Raw genomic sequence first — 23,698 nt, 5'->3', positions numbered from 1 at the left:
CACTGCACTTGGCCATTGTATAATATACCAAAAAAAAAAAAAAAAAAAAAAAAAAACACCTCTCAGACCCAGAAAATTAACGGTTAAGGAAAGCATAGATCTCACCCTATCTGCGTATTGACACATTCATATCAAGTACAAGTACAGTACGTATTTCATCACAACATAATTATCTTGACTTGAGTACTCCATTTCTTTTGGGGGGAACAGGGTCTAATTTTGTTTTTACTATTTTGTGTGTATGGCTTTGAATAGAGCTGCCTCTTAATGAATTGACAGTAATTTTTTTCAACCTCAGGGGCAATCTGTATCTGTTAATGCCTTACTGTGATTCCTGATTTTCATGTTCCTTGAAGAGCTCTATTACACATGCTGCTCACAAGATTTTGTGAACTTTATATACTTAAAATATATATATATATATGTACACACACACTATGTTCCATTCTGAAACTAGGATGAAATAGCACGCATTCACCAAAGAAAAGAGTATTAGGTTTTTATTTTTGTGAAAACAATTGAGTGGAAGAAGTGGGGCCAGGACTAAGGCTCAAGTAGCATGTGTGCCCACAGATCAAAAGCTGCTGCTAAGGATCTCAGAAGAACGGGTACGGCCCTGGATTCTGGAGTTCCAGCTCATAGCTGGGCTATTGCATCTGTTTGAAATTCAACAACAAAAATTCCAACTTCTCATTCCGTGTCCCTTTTTCTGTCATCATGGCTTACCACAGAAAACCATGCACATTTACTCTTTAACATTTTATTATTCCTCAGAAACTGCTTTTAACATGAGAGAATGATGAAATCTGGTCTAGATTGCAGATTCTGTGGTATAATGCAATTTCCCTGAGCACAGACAGTTACATCAGGGCAGAAAACACTTTCAGAATAAAGATTTTTAAAGACTTGGCAGTTGGGATAAGAGTTTATGAGGCTTCGTATTAACTCTGCGAAAACATACTGGTTGCAACCACAGACCAGAATATAGCTATACCAGTGTATTACTGAAGGTAAGAATGGCCTTGCTCTTACGCACCCGTAACACCTAAAAAGAAGGCTCAGCACAGTACTACCTTCTTTCTGAAGAAGTTACGGAGTTCACCTGTCTGCCTGGGCCTGAGGCCATGCGCAATGTGGGCTATTTGGAAGTTAAGCAATCCTGAGTGTGGCTGAATGATGTTATTTCCAAGCAGGGAGTAAGATTCCCCAGAATGAGACTTAATGAAAATTTAACTTTTTTCTATGAATAACAGTCTGTGCATTGAAGTCACTATAGCTGAATTTTGGAGGGTTCTTCAAGCACTCTGTGTTAGGCAATAAGGAGAAATCTCTGTGCAGACACAGTATTCATGATGCAAAGTGCTCAGTGGTTACATGTGCACATGGTCACCTAACATTACTAAGTCGGCTATACAGATGCTTGAATGCATTATTTAAAGATAGGCACTATTCAATAAATAATTTGATGAATACTTAATTGTATTTAGCATCCCTAATTATAATATGCAAGCATAACGTAGTCCTGGCTGTAGATCTATATAGTGACAATGACATTAAAGCATATTGAATATGATGTCTTGGCTCTGCCAAGGATTAGTAGAAGTGCTTCAAAGGAATGTCGGTTGCACTGAATGAGGTTGGTCCCACCTACTTATTCTCAAGTTTTGTGCCAGCACTGTGCCTGATTTGGCTATACAGCTGACTGGATTGGGAACTAACCTATTTTTTGGCCAAATTTTTTTAACCTGGATCAGTTTCTTAATGCTTGTGCAGAGCGAGCATAGGAGCAAGTGGCATGGGATCAGAAATCATCTCTTTTGGGGGCACTGGTGGCTTAACCTGGCTGTTGAAAGACAGTCGTAATTGCACTTTCAGCATCAAGCTTTCTGAAGGAAAAAAAACCATTCAACCTGGTAACTATGCTGCGCCCGCAGTGGCTACGCTTAGCGCGGTAGTGTAGTTACCAGGCTGAGTGGTTTTCACTGGGAGTGAATCCACCCCGGCCCTGTGGTTCTCTCACTTCTGCCGTTGCTGCTAATTGCACCCATGGCCGCTAAGCGAGATGTGACTTTCTGCCTTCAGGCAAGCTGACAGAAATTACGAATTGAGACTTCAGACAGGTTCTCAAATGAGCCCAGAAGATCAGAGTGCTGGTAGACTTGGCAATAATTAGCTGAACACCAAACTTGCTTCCTTAAATATGGTGCAGAAAACTATGACCACATTATGAACAACTGAGCTGTCACGCAAAGGGCAAAGTTCAGCTATCATGACACAGTTATTCAAGCGTTTTGTGGGGGCTTTTCATGGCAAAGTTGAATAGTCTGCAGCCCAGTTATTTTTTTTCCCTAAATCTGCTGTTCTTTCCTTAGATAGTAAGATATTAAGAGAGCCTTTTAGCAGAAAATAAAAGTAGACTGTTATGCTTGGCATGTTAGTTCTTTTATGTGAAGTGGATGCTTTACCTTTGGGACTTGGCCATAGTAGAAGACACTCTTCGTAAGCCACGACACACACACAGCGCTATAGGAGATCTGGTAGGTCACACCAAAGTCAGCTTGCCTGGATTTTTCTAGCACTTCAAGAAGATATAGATAGAAGTAAAGGCTTACAATAGGTTTTATCAGAGTAACAGTGACTTTAATGGGAGGAGGTGTTTAAACATGAAGCAGAGAACGATCCACTATATAGATAGACATTATTTTTCCTCAAAACACTAAGCAATAAAAAAGCTTCATGTACAAACGTCTGCATTCAGTGAGTGCCGGTTTTCTACCAGCGTTGTGCATGTCAGAGCCACGGGCAACTGCTTCTCGAGAACGCACATGGTTTCTCCCAAGCTGCGCCTTCAATGTCATGAAGGGGTGGTTGGTTTTTCCTTTGTTTTTCACATCCCTCACCATTACAACAGCCTTTCGAGGCTGCAAATAATTTGAAATACCTGCTAGGAGATATAAACACACTTTGCATTTTTGCAGTTTCTGGTGGGAAGTGACTGAGTACGTCGCTGATCTGATGATACAGCAATGGTGTGAGTAGCCCTCATGCTCCATACAGGATCTGGACTCTCTTTTCCTACCTGCTGCCACGTCCTCACCAAACGCGTGAAATAGGCTGTTATGCAATTATGTTTCTCAAGATGTCACATCTCGGAGGAAAGGTGGGTATTACTTGGAGTGGATTCTGAAGTGCTCAACCCAGTTTTCATAAACGGCAACAACTCTCGGGAAATGGCTGAATCAGCCACATGGAAATACGTGATGGAAGTAAACGCTAATGCAACAGTTTCGTAAAATCTAGGAAATGTCCCGAAACAGTTTATCTTAGCAAAACATCTTTACAGCTGCAATAAAACATGCAAAGACTCATAATCCTTGGAGAAGTGTACGCTTCCCAGGTGGTTAATGCTAATGTACCTTTTGGCACGCTGCAGCCTTTTTGCGCTTGTCACGGTTTAACCTGCTGGAGCAGTAAGAGTCCTCTCTTGTCGGGGGGGGGGGGGTGCATTAAGCAGCAGAGATAACGCATGGATGGAGGGGTTGTCATGTGGCATTTCCCTTCACACTCATAAAGGAGAAAAACATTTCAGAAAGTGGAATTAGGGAGTCTGTGACCACATTTCAGCCAGCAACGCTCTGGGTTTGGGAGGACAGGAGATGGGGGAGGAGGGACACCTTGGATCCATGGCCAAGCACCGCACCCTGACCAATTACCCCGGTACTCTTTGCGAAAAGGAGCTGTTGGCAACAGGCACAAAACCAGAGTCCAATGCAGCAAGGCTTGTTCATTTTTCACTGTTTTAGGTAGTAGGTGCCAAGCTTTCCACTCTCTTTGTAAGCTGCAGCCGACATTCGGTCTCCAAATGGCATAAGCAGGGTCTGTTGTAACAGTGGGGTACGAGCAGCCCGGGGGAGCAGGGCTCCGTGGTGAGCAGAGCTGTGAGATGAAGCTCTGTTCGACAGCTTGGAAGCCTGTCTATTAAACACAAACTAGTTTTTCTTACTGTGAACATAGATAGGGTGGTGTTCAGATGCGACGGGTACCTGTGTGCACTTCCAGGGGTGGGGGTTAAAAAAGAAAAAAATCAACAGAAATTACAACTGCTTCACACCTCTTAGAAAACTATTCAGCAGTCCATTTCCACACCCCTTTGCTGGAGCTGCAATCAGGATGATATTGCTGGTAAGGGACAAAGTCCCTGTATTTCGTTTTATTAGCTAGAACCACCCACTTTTATCTGTTTACATCTCTCAGCCATGGCACAGATGCTGCTGTTCTTGGAGCCTGCCAAAGCGCGCCCAGTGCAGTCCTTGGAGGGGAATTAAATAACCATGCCATGGGCTGGTTAAGAGCTCCCTCGCTCCTCCGCTGAATCATAACCAGAGCAGTGGAAATATGCGATGGAAGGAAACGCTGCGGCCGATGCAACGGTTTTGTAAAACCTAGAATTTCAGAGCTGCATCAAGATGACTGTTTTAGCAAAGCTTAATTTTAAACAGGTTTTCTGGCCTTTTAAAATACACTAGCATGGCCAAGCACGCAGAGCGACATGAAGCTGTGCTGACCTACGTAGATACTGCCCTTGCCTTATCCCAGCAGATCCTTCTCCCGGCCGCCCGAGGTGCTGGCTGTCCCCAAGGCCTGTGCTATAATGAGACGCAATCGTGTCTTCTCTAAGAATTAGGATCTGCAGCTATCTGGGCCATGAGGCCCTTCTCAGTTTCCGCACGTGACACACATCTGCCTCCTGCATAGCGGCACTCCGAATATTCATCCACAGCAAGGCGGAGGCCAGGCCAGTGCTGAAACGATGTTTTTTCCCAACCCAAAATGCCAAAGCCACTTGACACGAGACGCTTACAGCTCCTTTTGTCAGCTAAGAAAGCCCTTCTGCAACCAGAGTCTCTAAGCAAGGGCACTGGGCTAACACAAGGGAAAGGCCGGCTGAGAAATAACAGCGAGGAGGACTCTCCCTCCTGCCCCCCTCGAGGAGGGTTACTGCAGCCCCCTCAGATAGCGGCAGGGCGGGCAGAGCTGGTTTTTATCAATACGATGGCCAGGGCTGTCACTGCTCTTGGAAAAAACGTGATCAAATATGTGCAGCTGCTCCTTTGGAGAGCTTTGCCGCTGAGGAAAGCTATCCACACCCATGAAGAGAAATCCTTCTCCATGGGCCTGACATGCCTGCTAAATTTATGCTTCTCTGTAAGCAGGAAATTTCCACGGTGCTGTCCAACAAACCATGCCATATGGGCTATAAAAGCCCCACGATATGAGCAATCTTGATGTTTGCATCACAAGATGTTTAAAAAGTTGTGATAAATATTTGGATAATTGGACAGTGGGCACTGGTCGTGCTGGACAGGCAGTTGCATTAGATAGCTCACTGTGCCAAGGTAAAGCCAGTTTCACAGCAGACCAGACTGAATATAGGCTATTTTCCAAGTCAGAATCCTACAGTTAAATCTTTTGACCATAAATGAACCTGTGAATGAGATGGGTCTTTCCTCCTCAGGCCAAGTGATACGTACGCATGGTCCAAGATTTCACTGCCTTGCATTTTCCTTTGAATGACTTTGCACTGATTTCTGGTGTACCACGTCATCTGCGTTTTTGTTCCTGCTCTGCCTATTACTTAGGGGGGGTTCTGAAAACTATTTCTTAAGACTTTATCCGCTATTGATGCTGCTTCTTTCCCACCTGAGGTCAGTCTTAATCCCCCCATTGTAAATGGCATCACAGCCACATTCACAGGGATTATGAGGAACAAGCAGCAGGAACTAATGTATTTAAGTGAGGTTTACAATAAAGAACCTAGGTAAATTAGCCCTAAAGATCTCCCGGAATGCTCCGCAGGTAGCATTAGCAGTGTTTTGATATTCGGCTGGGGGTTAGCAGCCTCTGAAGGGTAACAGCAGCACAGCATTTTGCTTTTGTAGCACTGCATCAAATGGTGGCATCCCCGGCCACAGCCTCCCTTCCCAACGCGGTAACACTTACTGAAAGGTTACTTCAGTGAGGCACACAAGCACACATGTGTAATAGACGCTTTGAAAAGTAAAACTAATTTATTTTGTATTAATAATTATATGGATCCGTTAACATTTTTTCATAGTTCTTTTTCCCTTAAGCTAATTGCCCTGTCCCTTGCCTGGATGCTGTGCCATGAAACCCAGAAAGATAAGCCAGCTTTAGACGCAGCAGGGGAACAGGAGGGTTCTCTATCACGTCAGGCAATTACCACAAGATATGAAAAAGCAGATCTTCTGAGAAAAGTAAAAAGGGTCACATCACTCTTGTCAAAGAGCCTCATTTGTTTTAATGAAATAATTTATTTGTACAAGGGCTGCAGGAACTAAGCCGGGAGAGGACACAGCTCGTCTCATTAAGGGTCACTTTCCTTCGCAGCTAACTTTTACTTTGCTAATTTATGTCAGCAAAAGCACTTAGGATCGCCTGGGTGAAGAGCGGGAGAGAACCTCTCACTTTTACATCCCTGCTTCAAATCCAGCTTTTAGTTGCTCCTAACACAAGCGATGATGTGCCAGCACGCAGGCCCAAGCTCTGCCTTCTGCCAGGCGGCTGTGGAAAGACGGTCCCGTAGCCATGCCCGTGATGGCAGAAATGCCAACCCGCATGCCCGAAGACAAAGCTTAACACACATCTATTTTCCTTCTGCACAGGGTAACTAGTGGAGGAATGCGATTTTTGCATGTAGCTCCACGCTCTCATTAGAGGTTTGCACTTTAGGTCATGCCATTTTGCTCCTGTAGCTGAATGCAATGTGAATATTGAGTTTGATTGTTCGTGGCTCTTTAATTGGCAAGTGCGTTTGATTGTGCATTCATGGGTTATGGGAAGCAATGGAAAAATCCCAGCCTGCCTGGAGGATAAAGTGCACAGAAAGGTGTATGCTGTGGGACTGTGTTTCTTTAAGAAGTCGGGCACACAGTGTGGCTGCCCAGCTGCCCCATGTTGCAGCAAGTGGCTGAGTATAAAAGCCAGCAAAAGCAAGCAGGCTGTTGCAGGGGCTCTTCAGAGTGAGCAAAGGAAAGTTTAGTAGTCTCTGTTTCTAGGCTGTACCAGCTCTCTCTGGTCAGGTAAGCCTGCCTTGATAGGGGAAGGTGGGCGATGTCTTTGGAGCGGTACTATGGTCGTGCCCTGAAGGAGGGAATGCTTTTGGGACAGGTGATTACGCCTTTTGGGTTGGTGAAAATGTGGCAGAGAGGAGGGCTCAGGGAGGCAGATGACTCCTTATGATTCAAGGAGGATGGCAAGCTAAATGGTGTGAGCTTGTTGCAGCTGACCAAAAACTGAGGTTTTTGTGGCAGCCCCCTTCAGAAAGGGGTGAAGGGCTGGGTTTTGTGCAGGAGTGACTAAGATGAGTGATGCAGCTCGCTTGCTGATGGCCTCAAGGATTATTTAGCTCCTTGCAGGAGCTTTTGTGCAACATGTGTGTTTCCTGGTCAACTTGCCCCAGCAGCCACAGTCTGTGACTTGTCCATTTTCCACAACATACACTGAGCAGAAGTATTTTAACTACCTTAAGTTAACTACCATGTGCCTGAGAGTTAATGCTACCTTGAACCTGCTTTCTTAGCCTGCCCCATTCCTACTGCATTAGCCCCCATGTTAGTGTGCCGGCGCTCCTCTTGCACACAAAGTGGCCAGGTGAGCACTAAGCTCTGTCTTCAAAACACTGCACTAAGAAATCTGCTACCCTTGTTCCTATTAACACCTCTGACTTCCCTCTGAGGCTATACTGAGGATTTTGCCTGCTAAAGTAGTGTGTAAAGGTTTGGAGGTCTCTTGGGGTTACTGCAAGTGTTTTGCATCCCCCCATGATCTTCTGTTGCCCTTGTTCCTCTTCATGTGTCTCTTTGGGGTAAGTGACACCAACTAGCAAGGAGCAAACAGACACATGGGGCACAGGTTTCTCAGGCTACATGAGAGGAAAAATGAAATGATCTAATCCAGACAAAAATAATGAAACTTTGTATGGTGTTTGTGTGTGGTCTTTTTTTTGTTTTGTTTTGGTTTTTTTTTTTTTTTTTGAAGGGGTATGACTTTGCTTCCTTGCCATTGCAGACCACTCTGCAGCTTCTGTAGGGTAACCTTAGATGTCAAACCTAGGCAACCTCATTCCTTATTGAGCACTTGGCTGTCAGTCTTTAAAAGGCCTAAAGTCCTGAAAAAGCAAGTAGGTGAAGGAAAAACCCCTGTGTAACATTGCTTATCCTGTTCATCTTGAACACTTTCCTTTAACTTCTCTGCTACAAATCAATTTAAAATGGCTGGCTCTGAGCTGGGCAAAGCTGGGATGCGTGCTGTGCCCTCATCCCCACAACAAGCCTCTCTTTCTCATGGTTGCCTCTTTCAGAGGATTTTAACAACCTGCTGTTTCTAGCTCTGTGATGACCTTGGAGCCTTCAGCTCCTAGGGGAGGTGAAAAAGGCAGCAGAAAACAATGTACACTCTAAAAGTTAAAACAGAGTTGCTGTTTGATATAGTGATGTATATGCCATATTACTGTACTACATTCATGTGCTAGAGCTTAAATAGAAAAGCCTAACTGGCAGCTACCATGCTTTTCTGCTGGCAACGCCATCTCCAGTTGCTCTGTGCATCCTCACTTCTAGCTACGTGCCTTGCTCCTAAGCATTTCCAGCATGGTCTTCAGCCAGAGACTGTGACCTATCAGTTTCCTGCAAGATGCACTGAGCAGAAGTATTTCAACTGCCCTAAGTTAATCACCGCATCGGAAATACAAAGGCTCTGCTGTGTGTCCCTTAAGGCTGTCCCATATCTCTGAAGACCATACCAAAGGAAACCGCAGGCTGTATTTCTCCCTCCCCCAGACTGAGACAGTAACAAGTTCCAATGAATTTATAATACAAGGAAAAAGCTACATATTTTCTGCTGCATTTGGCACTCAGAAGTAAGCACTACCTAGCATATATACATATGGGGGAGGGAGAATAAAATGAGTAACTCGGACTATTATGCTATCTTTCATAAACAAGTCTGGTTAAGTTCTGGATCTCTTTCTCTTGCCTCCTCTTAGGGCTGCTAAACAGTTGACTCCCCACTGTCAAAAATCATCCTTGTTCTTGGACATCTTTCACCTCTTACTTCCCTATAAATAAGTTTGAAGAGCTGTCAGTATAAAACCACCTTTATTCTGGCTAGGTGGAAGAAAAGGCACTCCTAAACTGGAAGGGAATATGCTGTTTTCAAAATATGCTGTTCAAGAATACTACACATGGAGCAAAACTGTACATGCACCAGCAGGCCCAAGTCTTGACTCATGCTCCAGCCTCTTATTGGCTCTGCTTGGGTGAGAGGTTACACAAAATAATATGGAGTCAGCCTGATCAGCCTTAAGCTCAGGTCTTGCTGCAGTTAAGCATTTGGCTGTGCACCTTTGACCATCAGGAGACACCAGATACTTTTGTCAAGCGAATGAGAGCTCTGCTCCCTGCAGTAAAGTGCAAATAAAGACCCTGCTTCATAAAATAAGAAGCAGGGTGATGTATGCTCCAGATAGGTAGATTAGTGTGAAAATGTCACGTGTTTATAACACCTGTTTTCTTGTGCTAGTTTGTAGCAAGACAAGCTTTGACATCTGTCAAGCACTGGTTTCTCCCACCAGCCTCCCACTTGCTGCCACGCTCTTCCCACGCTGGTAAAACCAGCCCAGTCTCTCTCTCTCGAGCTGCATCTCTCACAAAACGTGACTGTAGAGACTTGAATGAAGGCATCAAAGCAGGACGCTTGTCACAGCTCTGCTGAGAGCTGAGCACTGACTGCTGAGCTTGCGCTGCCGCATTGGAGGTGCATGTCCTGCCGCAGTCTCCTCTCCTTCCCATTCAAGCCCTCTGAGACTGCTGGCCTGAGTACCTTTCTTGGCCAAAGTCCAGCCTATGTTGCCAGTGCTGCTGCCTTATTTTTTTCTTGCTTGCTTTTCTGCTCTGATAGCCCCATGACTTTGTGTGCTGCTCATTACTATTTTCCTTTCCCTTGCCTTGGCCTTATTTTAGCTGAAGAGAAGTTATTTAAGGCTGCAGTAACTGTCAGACTGGAGATTGCAGTCACTAACTGTCAAGCTCTGCAGAAGCTTGTATCGCAAGCATCTTTGTGTTTGCAGCATCCTGGGAGGTGTGTGTGCGTGACCATAAAAGAGTAGTATTTCTGTAGCTCATTTGGGTCCCATCTGCTATAGAGGAACCTCTTTGGGCTGGGAGGTCTCAGGATCTGATGCCCATGGGGGTGGCACTTGATGGGGGAGTTGACCTCTCATACTAAATTGAGAAGTCTTTTCTCAAAGCTTGAGAAATTATTAGATACTTGAGGAAGGATGCAAGATGAAGATAAAGCTTCAATGTTATGAGCTCCTGAATACAGGATGGACTGTGGAGACTCAGCAGCCACACATTGTTGTAGATACACCTCCTACTATTTTTGCACTTGATTTTGGAGCATGTGTGCAGAATATGGCTTTTTCCTCAAACACCACAGACCTCTTCCGCAGGCAGTGGTGATGGAAATGTGCCTGTAGCAAAACAAACTGCTAAAAACACAGGCAATTTCTTTCTTTTATTTTCTTTTTGTGGTTTTTGCCTCTTTAGGTAAGAGTTTTAATGGTGAGGGGAAACAGAATGGTAGCAGTGTATGTCATGAGCCCAAATAAACTGGGGGTAAAGCAGCAAGCTCACAAGGAGGCTGTGAACTCGGCCATGAGGCTGTGGGTTGTGTGGAGTGCTCAGATCTATGATAGCTAAGAAAAACACGGACTGAAAACAGCCTGTGGCTACTAAGGACAAAAAAAGTCTCTAGCTCAAGTGCTCACAATACAACAGTGTGTACCTTGACTCAAAGAAAAGGTCATAACCATGGGCAACACTCTACCATTTCTTTGTTCCTCTTGCAATCAGAGATCAGGCTTCTTGAATTCTGTTTCTGTAGTCCTGTTCATGCACAAATAGTTTTGCCAGACTGAGGCAGGAATGAGCACTTTGAAGAGGGTTTGCTCACCAGCCAGGAGCTGTTCAGATGCTTCAGGTACCACAAGCCTGTATTTGGTATTCTCCTATCTGGGACACACCTGAGACCTTTGCCTTTCAGGTGGGATATTCATCTGCTGTATCAAATCAGAATGCATGTGCCTATATACAGTGTCTATGTGCAAGTGAATACTACCAACAGGAAAAAGGATATTGCAGCTTGGTCAGCATGCTGGGGCACCCATTTATTTCTCTTCCATAACTCCCAGTGGTAAATGCAGGAAGAGAGTTAGATGCATGTGATTCTCATACAGTTTGATGCAGTTGGCTGTCAGTGCTCCTGTATACCCAATGATCCTCGCTATAGGCAATTCTGAGAGCGTTGTGGACATTTGTCCAGTTTCTGGGACAAAGTGGCAAGAATACACTGCTACATACATCTTTAGCAGTGGCAAATGAGGAGCCAGAAGGTCAGAGAAACATGTACCTCCTAAAGTGAGAGAAGTGTAACTTCTGTTTTGCTTTTTTTGGTGGTGGTTTTTTACTTTGGTATCTGCGCTAACCAGTATCTATAAGCCTTATTAGCAGTCTCGTAGAATTAAGAAAATTGCTGCCATGCACAAGTATGAATGGTATAATGTTGGCTCCAAAATGAGAGATGACCGAAAAGGGACAGTTATTTTGGAGTGCAACTTGGAGCCTGGTTTTTTTGTTGATAGTTTGGGGGATTGCAAAGGAAGAAAAAGGCAAAGCCAGAGAGGAGTAGAGGTTGTATCTGGCTGTTTAAACATAAATTGAAGCCAGGCCAGGTCATGCTAACCTCTTCTCAGTTTTTCCGCTGTTCCTTTCCATTTAACAGCAGGTCCAAAATACAAGAGCTTAGTGTCAAAAGCTAATAATTGTTTTGGTACACTTCTGAAGTCTCTTCTCCAGTATAAATCTTCCTTAACTGGTAAAGCCAATGAAACTCTCTGACTCTGCCAGAAGTGGTGTAAGTGTAGGCTGCATTCCTGATTTAGGAGCGTGCATAGCCAGTGCCTTCCCTCAAGGGCAGACCATGCATGCAATGAAGATATGTATCAGCAGCAATTTTCGGACTATATCTGTAATGTCATGCTTAAATGATATAGATAAATCTCTCTAAAGGGAGAACAAGGGCTTTAGGATGCTTAAAAAACATTTGCATAATAACTTTTTTGGTATTGTAATAATACCTAGAGGCTCCAGCTGAGGCTGAGGACCTATAAATTGGTAGGCTTTGCACAGTTGGAGACAATCTCTGTAAGCTCTCCAGGGAAATCTGAATGAACAAAGCAAGAGAAAATATTACTTGTAGGTAGAAAAACCACAAATACAAGGAAGTGTACCTCAAAATTGTGTGCTTTCAGATTGTGGTAGAATCTCCTTTGAAGAAGGCAACAGACCAAACTGAAGGATATCCACAGTAAGAGTATGTAATCTGTTAATCAGTCCTTAAAATATATTGCATTTATAGGCTTTATCCTTTCTATACCCTCAGAATGTGAGGCCCATGTTGAGAAAACTGTCTAAACTGTAACTCTTGCAGTGTTAGATAAATTTTACATTATCACAGGCTCTTCTGTAGGAGAGAGGTGTGCAAGCCCAAGCTTTAAGTGGGCATTAATCTAGTTCTTTTCTTTCCATGAACCAACTTACTGTATAGTAAATACAGACACCAAGCCAGAGGACATTGTAGATGGCATCTAGTGTAATTAAAAAGCTAGTCTAAAGGGAAACCACATTGTTTCAGTGTCATTCTTCCTTGGAAATAGCTCTTGCGGAATTTTCCAATGAAAGAAGACTTCTCAGAGGAGAGAGATGAGAGAATTCCTATTGCTCATATTAAAACTTCTGAAAAAGCAAGGCTATCTGCTCATATGTGGTAGAACAGGAGTACAAAAAATGATTCATGCTTTCTTTCTAAGCAGAATTTCCTCATGTTTTCTTTCCAACACCATCTTGTAGGAATGTGATCATCCTCATAGCAAACAAACCAAAACTACTTGGTTTTTCTTTGCCCTACCCCCTCACTATATGAAGAGCTCCAGTGTTATCTTCATTTTGGTCAAAGTCATTCAAAGCAGTTGTGTCCCTTCTGATATCCCTTTGCTGAAAGGGCAAGTGCCTGGTTTTTGGTCAGCTCAGATACAGCTGTCCATGTAGGAGTGGTGCCAGTGAAAGGTATCTACAACACAGACTAGATGAGGATATCTGTGGCATGTCCTGAGTCAGGTCCTAAAGTATAAAAGGCTTAGCAGTCATATGCAGCTTTTACTCAAATAATGGAGAATAAGTACATAAATACAACCATTATGAAGGTTTTTCCTGTCTTTATTTTGCACCTTAGGTCAACTGTCTGGACTAGTTTGTCACTGGAGCAAGCCTGTCTAATGCTGAACCTCTTGGCAAATATAAAGGTACTGCAAACAATAGATTTAACTGCTCCCATGTATGCAGATAGTTCTCATGCATATAAAAATGCCTGATGAAAGTCCATTGAGTAGGCTGCTCAAACACAAGCTCCTCCATACGTCCAAGCATATGCCTGGCTATACATGAATGTGCACACACATGAATATATTTCAAAGTTGCCAGGGAAATTTTTAGTTACTTTGGGGGGGGGGGGGGGCAGAGTGGAGGAGAAAGGTCCTGAGCACCATCAGGTTTATTCCAAAGTATTAGCTCAAGTCATTTGGTGTTGCATGTTTAACATGCCAATTTTTCTTTTGTCTAAGATTAAAGAGAAAATAGCTTTTAAAACCCCCCATCTTCTCTCCATAATTCTATTAGAAATATTTCAAACTATTGTAAAATTTGCATTTTACAAAAATTCAGAAAGCTGCCATAAGTCTTAAGCTATGCTAAGTTACTAGACTTGCTGCATTACCGGCAAGAAGTGTTCCTGGGGTATCTAATAAAGACAGAATTCCTCAGAAATTGGGGATGTGGGTGCCTAGCTCCTCCTTGCTAGCAGAATAATGGAAAGGCTGTGAGTCAGAGAGCCCAAGCACCACTGAGTTACTGTATCTTTGACAGATGAAGATATCAACTTTCTGGACTAAGATCAGGTACAATAGGTGAAGGAACAGTGATATTCTCAGCCCAAAATATCTCTTCTTCTTGTGACTCCCCAACAGCACTCTTAAACTGATTATTTATTTTCAACATATGAGATGAAAATGGGAATATTAAGTATGTCCTTCCCCAACCACAATTCACTCATGTCACCTAGCATATACTGTCCTCATAAAACTGAGATGATTTTGACATAAATTTTTTTGAGCAGCCCTGGACAGTGGTAGCAATCAGTGTGGTTTTGACAGTAAAAGCAGCAGATCCTTCATTTCTGTACATAATTTATCAGAAAGATCTCACTCAACAGAAATCTGATCCACTGTTTTCCCTGTTGCTAACTAAATATGACACAACATTTAAGAATTAGCAGAAACTGCTGATTTCATGAAATAGTAAGGGGGGGAGGAGGAGGGGAAACGGGTTTACTCCAAAACAGCCAAAAGCTACAGAGCAAGCTTGGCATGGTAGCAAGAATTAAATCTTCTTCCATGTCCAGTATTGAAAAATTAGGTGTGTTGCAGTGTTAACATACACTGTAAACACTTTCCCATACAGCTACTGCACTTGAACACAGCAGTGCTACAGATAGAAAATCTAGTAAGGCTTTAAAGCAAGTGTAAATGCAGGTTTAAAAAATCTGACCTAAAAATCTTTGCATGCACCATAGGAAGCTCTTCTTCCTTTGTATGTTTTGATTAAAGAATTGGGCTTAATGTGAAGCAGGAAGCAGAACTCTGCATCACCACGTGATTGTGTTTAGTCACCAAACCTCTTATGGTATGTCTTCTGGTGGTACAGACATCCAAAGACATATGCATATGGTATGGGGAGGATGAACTTCTGGAAAGGCTTAATTCATATTTTAAAGCTTTAACACACTGGAAGCTTTCAAAAGCAATTAAGTCTATGTTTTTAATGCAAGGCAGACTAAAATTTAGAAGTGTTACTGTACTCTCTTGCTTAGCAAGATTGCAGAACATGGCATGGGTATTGGTCATGTATATTGTCCTTTCTTGCCTAAAGCTACTACCAAGGGACTCCCTGGACCATCACTGCATAAGCCTTTCCAAGGACATACACATTTCAATCATTCCACTAAAGACTAAACCAGCAGTAGCACCAGGGCTGGCTCTTGCCAAAGGAACAGCTGGAGGTGGGGGGTAGAACCATGTGCTGCTACAGCTAAGAGAGCAGCACCACGCTGCACAGGAGGGACCTGTGGGTTTGCATGGGATAATAGCAGCATCTGAACAGGTGAAAAGCAATTGAGTGAGGTGTCTACCCATAACAGCATGCGTCTGTCCAAGCAAGATCCTTTCCTTTTGGTGTTCTTTCTACACAGCTCACTCTCTCCATGGCATCTGAGCATCTCTAGCTCAAATGCCCTGCCCTAAATCACTGAGGAAAGCAGACCTCCCAAACCTGCAGGTTGCTGACTTCAGGCAAAAGAGCTGCAAAGATCCAAAAAGCATTGTTATGCTGTTGAGAATTATATAATCACTAGCCTCAGGGGTCTTTGCTTTAGAAGGTCCGCGTTGGCAGTAAATCTCAAAATACTAAATAGTAACAGGATTCTGCTGACACAGGAATTGAAACAATTTGGTGATGCCTCTCTGAGCCCTTTGACTTACTGACCTCAGCATATTTCTGGCTTACAAATACAAACCTGCGAGGCATCGCTGCGGTCTTCCTGGACCGTCAAGCCAGTCACAAATTTCCAATTAACCTGTTGACCTAGCACTTGCAGATAGGATTGAATTGCTGATCAGATAAAGGCTTTGTCTGGGACAGCAAGCAGTTATCTTGTGGAAGCACATATAAGTGCTAGTGCTAATACTTGCACTCATTCCTTGTACAGATAAATCAAAGCTCTGGGCAGCACTGCCAGTTGGGAAGGCTTGTTACCTAGCTTTACATCCTAAAGTGCATGTTCTGAATTTTTGTAGTAGTAAGCGAGGAGAGCTTGTTTTCTGGCAACAAATGTGAAGGAAACACTAATCTACTGAAGATTCAGCCACCAAAACTGAATTGACACTATACTGATTTAGCCTGGTGGTGGTTTTCTCAGTAGGTGTAAAATCCTCCTCATCCCTGACCTATCTGTACCCCATATTTCAAATAATTTAATGATTAGACCTTTCTAGGTGATGCTGAAACAGGACTCTCCTCAGTAGCAGCACAGGGCTTGGCACCTTCATCACATCTACAGTGTGAGGTAGCAATTAAAGGGAATTGGACTAATATGTAAAGTTTGTTTTATCCTCAGCAGCACTGGGTATGCATGATGTAGTGTGCCCTGCTAAATAAGAGGCCCCAAGAAAAGGATGTCTCAAAGTAAGAGTTCCCAAGCATTTACAAGACAGCCCAATTTCCCAGATACACAGGTTGTAGAAATCTGGGTTTGCAGGGGACTATACAGTTTTCCTGTACTGACCACAACTCAAGGCCTTGAGAGTTGCTCCAGAAGATTAAAAGGCACTCCAGCATTACAGATAGAAATTCAGATTTGAAAAATTGAGTTGCTTGCTTTTTTTGAAATGAAACATGCCATGATGCCATTTGTTTCAGTGAAAGTACAGAATGAAAGAGATCAGTTTGGTGCAGATTTATGTACTGATGACAGGGATTTTCACATAGAAATGCTAAAGCTGGTGCTAAAAAACATCTAGCTTCCAAGTTCAATACGAATGGGAGCAATCAAACAGCTAAGAGGGTGTTCAGGAATGGGGGCAGGAGCATGAACTGAGTATTCTGCACAACAGCTGACTAAACATGTAAATTGTTATTGACTTCTTGGCTCATCTTGGAGACAAATGATGCAGTTCACACACTTAGATGTACTGTTTAACTCCGCTTACAGGTAGATGCAGCTGCAGTCACAGAAGCAGCTACTGCCCCCCGCTACCTGCCCTGTCCCCAACCCTGCTGCTGGCAAGTGCTCTGCAGGTATTTCCTGGCAAGACTGCTGCCAGCAGTCCCTGCCACCTCGTCCTCTGGCCTCTCCCCACTGCCACGTGCTTCCCTCAGTTTTTCCTAGCTGTGAGGCTTGTGAAACTTTGAAGCCAGAAGTTGCCCAGACCAAGAAACTGGCCTAGGTTAAAAGTGACTATTAAAAAAGGCAGCAGCTTTGCTCAAGGAACAAATATCCACAGGCCCACAGCTTCCATAGTGGGGATGGCTAAACTGAAAACATGTTGTTTACAGACCTACCATTGCTTCTGCCTCGTGTGTAGATTGCTGCTGATCTCGGCTTATGCTATGACCTGCAGGAAGGTGGGAGCAGCCATGCCCTTGCTGGCTGCTCCTGCAGTGCTGGGCGCAGTAGCCTCTGCCAAAGGCCAGAGGGAGGAAGAGAAATTGCCCACTGGAAATAAAGCTCCTTGTGATGGTGAGCCAGTGCGCTGGGCTTTAGGTAGCAATATGTCCGTGCTTCAACTCCACATGTGTTTAAGTTTTTTCTTTGCAGAAATATCACTATTAAAATGAAATTTCAAATTCTGGAGTGCAATTCTGTGGCAAGGGCTTGCACAGCAAGCCAAGGAGACTTGCCCAGTAAATTGGGTAGGAGTCTGTGGTTGTTTGCTTCTGCAAATGTTTAATTTCCTATCACTTTTGAATAATTCTGGCTTGGTGCTGGGCAGCTTTTAAGGGGATGAAAAACTCTGGTAAAACATGAAACCAAATTAATCTTAAGCCACAGTGGTGGTGGTTTTCTGTTCCAATTCCTTTACATTAGAATAATAATAATGAAATAACTCCTCTTTCTCAGTCTAATAACTAGCCAAGAGCCTCCATTTTTCACATGGTTTTACATTACAGACTTGCCAGTTAAAGCTGGCAGTTGCTCAGGCAGATGAAGCTACTATTGCTGCCCAACATAGGTAAGTCAGCAGAAGCCCCTCATGTAGACACCATTACACTGGTCTGGCTTCTTTCTGCAGAAGATGAGGAATGAGGGAGGGGGAAGTTATCTTACATTATCATTAGCAAGTATAGTTCTGCAAGAGTAGCTACACCCTGGCTATGACCATTTTCCTGGCACTGTTCCACTTCTGTGGTGAAGGGCTCCCAGTGTAGACAGAGAATGTAAGCACCAGAAGCATGTATCCCTTCGAGTACTGCCTGATGCTTCTGATATATGAAAGTGTACCTTTTGTCTTTGCTTTCTCCTGTGAAGTTGTTAACTATTTCTGACATACAAAAAAAAAAAAATTTGAAAAGAAAAATCTCAAATAACCCCTCTTGCTTAATGGCCAGAACTCAAGTTTAACTTGCCCAGACTAAATTTTTATAGAAAGACAAGTAACAATGATAATGTATTTAATGCTGCAGATCTTATTCTTGAGAGTGCAGCTTAAAAACAACCATCTCCTAATGCATGCTAGCAATAACATGTTAATCATTGTCTGCTGTCATTTAAAGGCCTTTACTAACTAAATCTAGTACATTTATGACAAGCTGTTATTATTTCAGTAAAATGAAACCTGTTCTGGATACAGTGCCTTTGACAATGTCTCCAGATTTCCCTCTGCTGGGATACTGGCAACATTACTCACCAGAAATAAACCACCACAACCTGGTTGGAATAGTCTTGCAGTGAACACTGGTTTTTAAGTTTAGGAAGGTGCAGTGTCTACTTACACTTATAACGCATGTGTAGAGAACCGCAGATCAGACTGATCTGTTGTTAAATTCCTATCTGTGGCTTAGATGGCCATTGGCACTTTAGTCTTCCAAGATAAACCAGGCTGAGCAGGTGCAGCAGAGGAGGTGCTCAGAGATGTCTCCATGGGAAATTTATGGGAATTTTAGCTTTGTTTTGAAACAGGTGTAATGTCGGTTGCTGCACAGCATGATGCTAAATCCTCACCGTTGTGACCACAGCATCCAGTCTTCCCCTGTTCCCTCCCCCTCTCTCTCAGGCATTACTTGCTCTGAAGGCCTCTTACTCATGTTCCTGCCAGCAGAACTGGTATCAGTGACTCTGGCTTTCATTCTAGTTAATGTAATTCCCCACTGGGACAAGAAGGTAATGTTACACACCAAGCTGCTTGAGCTCAAGAAAAGGTCCTGTTCTGCTTACTGCAATGAGAGGGGGCACCATGTACACCTTGTGCAATATGCAGTTGGTTCCTCTGCTGGCGAATAGGGTAGTTACTGGTGAATTCAGCTCAAGGAGTTTTTCAGACTTTTTTGGCTCAACATGATTTTGAAAGCTGATATGTTAGAGGATGTAACCCTGCTGGGAAGGGAGTGGCTAACAGTTTAATAAAGCCAACTTGACAGCTCCCATTTAAAAAAAGTACATGCTCCTTCTGTCTCCACAACAGAATGAGATAGCTATGGCACTGGACGCAAGTTGGGAAACTGCAATGCTAAGTTAGTTAGATACTAGAACTATCTTTCACATGAGAACATTTTGCTTTCTTATACTTTGCATTCTCTTTCAGTTGATCTTTTTTGCTTCCTCTTGCCTTTGCTATAGAAGGAACAGGCAGACAACCAGTTCTGCTCCTATTCTGAAGAAGTCAGCGTTTTTGGCTCTCCCTTGTACTACAGCCAGCCAGGATGTTCCTGTACCAATACAGATCCCAGGGCAGCCTTTACTCCCGCTCTGCTGAATGCAGGCTGCCTTTGTGCCACGTGGAGACTATTCCTATCTTCATGCACGTGAACAGTAGTGGGTTTGCACCACTAGATACAAATTTGATTCAGATATCACATTAGATACCATTTCCTTTACCTGCTGCCCTAGCTTGTCTGTCCTCTTGCAGTTGCTTTCTGGCAAGTAACAGAACTTGCTCTGTTACAAGGGGTATGTTTGACTCCAGAATAAGGATCTATTCACTCTTTCCAATACTGCAGCGTGTTGCAGAGCTGTAATACTCTGAAAAATGCACTCGGAAAGCTTTTTTTTTCTTTTCCAGGTAGTGCATTCTGTTAGCTCCTATCTAGTACACTACTACCCCTCCTTCAAAAGCGTTGGTTTATGCTCTGTTGAGTTCAAATATTCTTCTTGCAATGTATTTTACAGGCATAGATTTGTTCTCAGAATTGTCTGGGAATCCAGTTCTGAACTGCCTGGGAGAATTCATCTTTCACAAAACCACAAGGGTGTGAAAACTAAAACAAACTCACTTCAACCTCCCACTCCTGACTTGCTGCTGTATCGCACAGCTGATGAAAAACAAACTTCTTCCCTGCGGTGGGGTTATGTTAACTTCCATGGCTTGTTCAGCCTTCCATCGCGCTGCTCGGACTGCTTTCAGAATAAAGCATCCTGGCGGTGGCTTTTACAGCTAGGACAACCTATTCAGGAGAACGGAGATCGGAGCTTGCTCAACTTACTCACTTCATACTCGTTACAGGGTGATAGCCAATGTCAACAAGTATCCACCTGAGTTTGGTTCACAGCAGTTTCTGATAAGGTATTGTATTGCAGAGCCACCCACACCCAGTCTCCTCTGAACTGGTGCTACCTAGTTTGCTCTGGGTGTAACCTGGTCATCTCATCCAGGGCTCCTTCTTAGGTTGAAATATTACTAAATATTCATGGGTAAATTTACTTGTACCTGTCTTACAGATGGATTTAATAGTCTGTTGGCAGAAATCACAGTATGTACAACGGCAGTGCCACAGCATTCTTCTGTAATATGTTAAAAAGCGAGCGTGGCAATTTTGCTGTCAAAGGAACTGACTAAGGAAAGCAGAGAATTGAAAGCATGACCAAATGCTGTGGCATGTACTTAGAGATTACTTGATCTTGTTCTGAAATTAAAGGCTGGAGAACAATCACATGTCTCTGGATTTTCTACAGCAGTGTTCAGCCCTGCTTGCCTTCAATTGACAGCATGGATAAAACTCCAGCTAAGTTTTTCTGCTCTGCATGTACCCCTTAAAGTCCACATTCTGTCAATTTAAAGAAGCTTGATACAAAACAATTAGGACCCAGAATGTTTCCACTCGCAGGCCATCATTAACGGGGTGGCTTTGTGCCTGGGAATGCTGTGGTGCACCGTCGTGTGCTGCGCAGAGGTGGGGCGGCCTTCCAGTGGGTGGCTTGCTCTCGCATCCCAGAGTCTGCTCCCACATACATTAGAAAACCAGGTCTTGTTGGGACTCCTATTTAAAGCTACTAAACTGAGCAGTATTTTATTATTGCCTCATGTTCAGAGCTCTCATGAGCAGAACATGGTTACTTTTCAGCAAAATGTGACACTTCCCCAAAGCAATGCTGCCTACCAAACATCTCCTCTGTAGGCAGTTAGTTTTGCTCCACGAAGCTTCAGTATCCCACTCCCCCAAATTTGCAGCCCCTTAACTCTCATTAAAATCAAGTCTAAATACTTTGCTGTCTTTCTGCACAGGCCACCACCCCTCACTGTGCTGCTAACCAGCTGAGATAGGGCAAAAGCTGAAGCTATACCCTGGTTGCTTAGAGAGAGTGCCAGATTACCTGAAGGTACCCCCTTTTGGGGGGGGCAGGGAGGGGATCGGCACAGCCCCAGCCAAAATAATTTGAATCCGAAGTGTTCTGGGCATGCTGCAAAGCCCATCTGTTTGAGCGAGAGAGGGGGGGAGTTCTGGTTAGCACTAAAATCTGAATTGAATGATATAGTGGTAGGAGCAGCAGAAGAAAATAATTCCTGCTTTTCTGCTGCTTTTTTTTTTTTTTTTTTTTTTTTTTTTTTTTTTTTTGCATTTAAGGGCAAAGCTACCCAGAGTGAAAAAGCTGCTTTTGTGTGCCTGGCCATCTCGTTACCATACCTCATTCAGGATGCTATCTACAGGCGCACATTGGTACCATAGCTTCACCTCTTTGTTTTCTCCAAATAGTTTTCCAATGTGTCCCTTAGATTAGGAGCAGCCTCTGCAGGCCGAGTCCGTCAGTGACTGGCATAGCTAGGTACTGCTGGAGTTGTACAATAGGCACAGCAAGATTTCTAATTAGACTTCTCAAGACCTTCACTATTTTCTATTTATATAGCATCATAACTATCATTACTAAGCCTAAAGCACCAGATAATTTAACACAGCCTTAGATGAGCTGAGCCTAACCTTCAGATGTAAATAGGCAAGTATTAAAAAGCAATTTGCCAAATAAGGTCTAAGATTGCCAGAATAGACCCTGCATGTTTTTGATGAGCATGTCTACAGTTTTTTTTACAATTACTGATGTATCAAGCATTGCCCAGCAATGAACCATACGACTAATAAGATGTTCATATGCTTCCCCAAATCACATAGGCTGGAAATAGCCTATGCAAGATTAGATTGGTATCAAACTAATCTTTTTGATTTGATACTAGTCTTAAATCTTTTTACACTAAAATTACTCTAGCAGCTGCTCTGGAGCAGCTTATTTTTTGCAGCAGTGTGAAGCACAAGAAAAGGTTGTGCTCAAAATTCTCCTGAGGTACAAAGAGGTGGGAAGATAAATGGCTTGCATTTTCTGTAGTTACTCTTGTAAATTATTCAGGAAGCAGGACACACTTTAGCACACTAAAAGCATCATTTTGTTTCGCTCCTAAAAATAGATGGACTTGAACTAGAATGCCAGAACTCTTCAAACATATTAAAAAAAAAATCCTCCAAATAAAATATCACAGGTCAAGATTATCTCTATGATGGTAGCTACAACTTGGACTTCGGTCTCCCCCAAATGTTATAGGTATTATTTAAGTTCAATCTTAGGAAAAAAAATCTAGAAAACTGCATGAAAACTAATTTGTACAACTTGACAGTTTCTGGAATTATACAAGAAAACTTTTGGAAAGAAACGCAGAGCCAAGCAATCTGGCAAACTATTAACATTCTATACTTCCCGGCATTATTTAAGAAAGTCCTTTTATATGTAGTATTTATCCTCCTGTAACTATTTCAAAGTACTTTTAATGGAAACAAGAAAGAGAAAGTGAAGTCAAAGCCATTATATGTGAAGAAATGTTATAGATCTGTATTTGGATATCAGAATCTGTGTAAGGCTCTAATTTAGCGAGACATTTTGATAATGATCCCATTTTATTGCCTTGGGCAGATGCTTTGACTTAGGGTGGCAATCGTGGTCTAACAAGAAGCATTAGACTCATTTTATGCTTTTCAGACAGTGGGAAAGAAGCCTTGTTTTCCACTTAGATTTTTAGCCTCATCTATGGGTGAAAAATTAGATTATTTTTAAATTAGCTGTTCTCTAGCTTTCTAACCAAACCAATCTGCCAAAACTGTACCAGTTCTTTTGCTTCTGCAGTCAAATATACAGCCTCAAGTCTTCAATTTGTTAGGATAAGCAAGCATGAAGCCATTAATGGAGCACAAAAATAGAACAGTTTCTTGAAAGTTAAAACACACTACAAAAATCCCTCTGGTGGTGATAGGGGAAACCAGGGCACAACTGTACAAATTCTCTCACCTCTTCTGAATTACAATGGAGTTAAATGTATTACTAATATTGTAATAGTGGTAGTTTACCTATCAAGAATCTAGAAAAGAATGTTTTCATGTGTAAATGTTGAGTTTCTTAAGCTGAATCAAGTAAATGGGACACTAGGGAGAGCTGCATTTCAGTGTTAAGATAACCTTTACATTTAAAAAGTATCATT

General features: G+C 42.9%; 1 long non-coding RNA gene across 1 annotated transcript in view; it reads left to right on the top strand.

The window, feature by feature from the left end:
* The first annotated feature begins 2,983 nt into the window (after positions 1-2,983).
* LOC135324699 (uncharacterized) overlaps positions 2,984-23,698 on the top strand; it is a 36,973-nt gene continuing 16,258 nt past the window's right edge. Inside the window, exon 1 of the long non-coding RNA XR_010385994.1 lies at positions 2,984-3,160. This is a non-coding gene — a long non-coding RNA (uncharacterized LOC135324699). The remainder of the gene's footprint in view (positions 3,161-23,698) is intronic.

Source organism: Dromaius novaehollandiae, chromosome Z (genome assembly GCF_036370855.1).
Source record: "Dromaius novaehollandiae isolate bDroNov1 chromosome Z, bDroNov1.hap1, whole genome shotgun sequence".
Taxonomy (NCBI): domain Eukaryota; kingdom Metazoa; phylum Chordata; class Aves; order Casuariiformes; family Dromaiidae; genus Dromaius; species Dromaius novaehollandiae.
The sequence above is the reverse complement of the archived record's forward strand: the minus strand, read 5'-3'. Positions and strand labels throughout refer to the sequence as shown.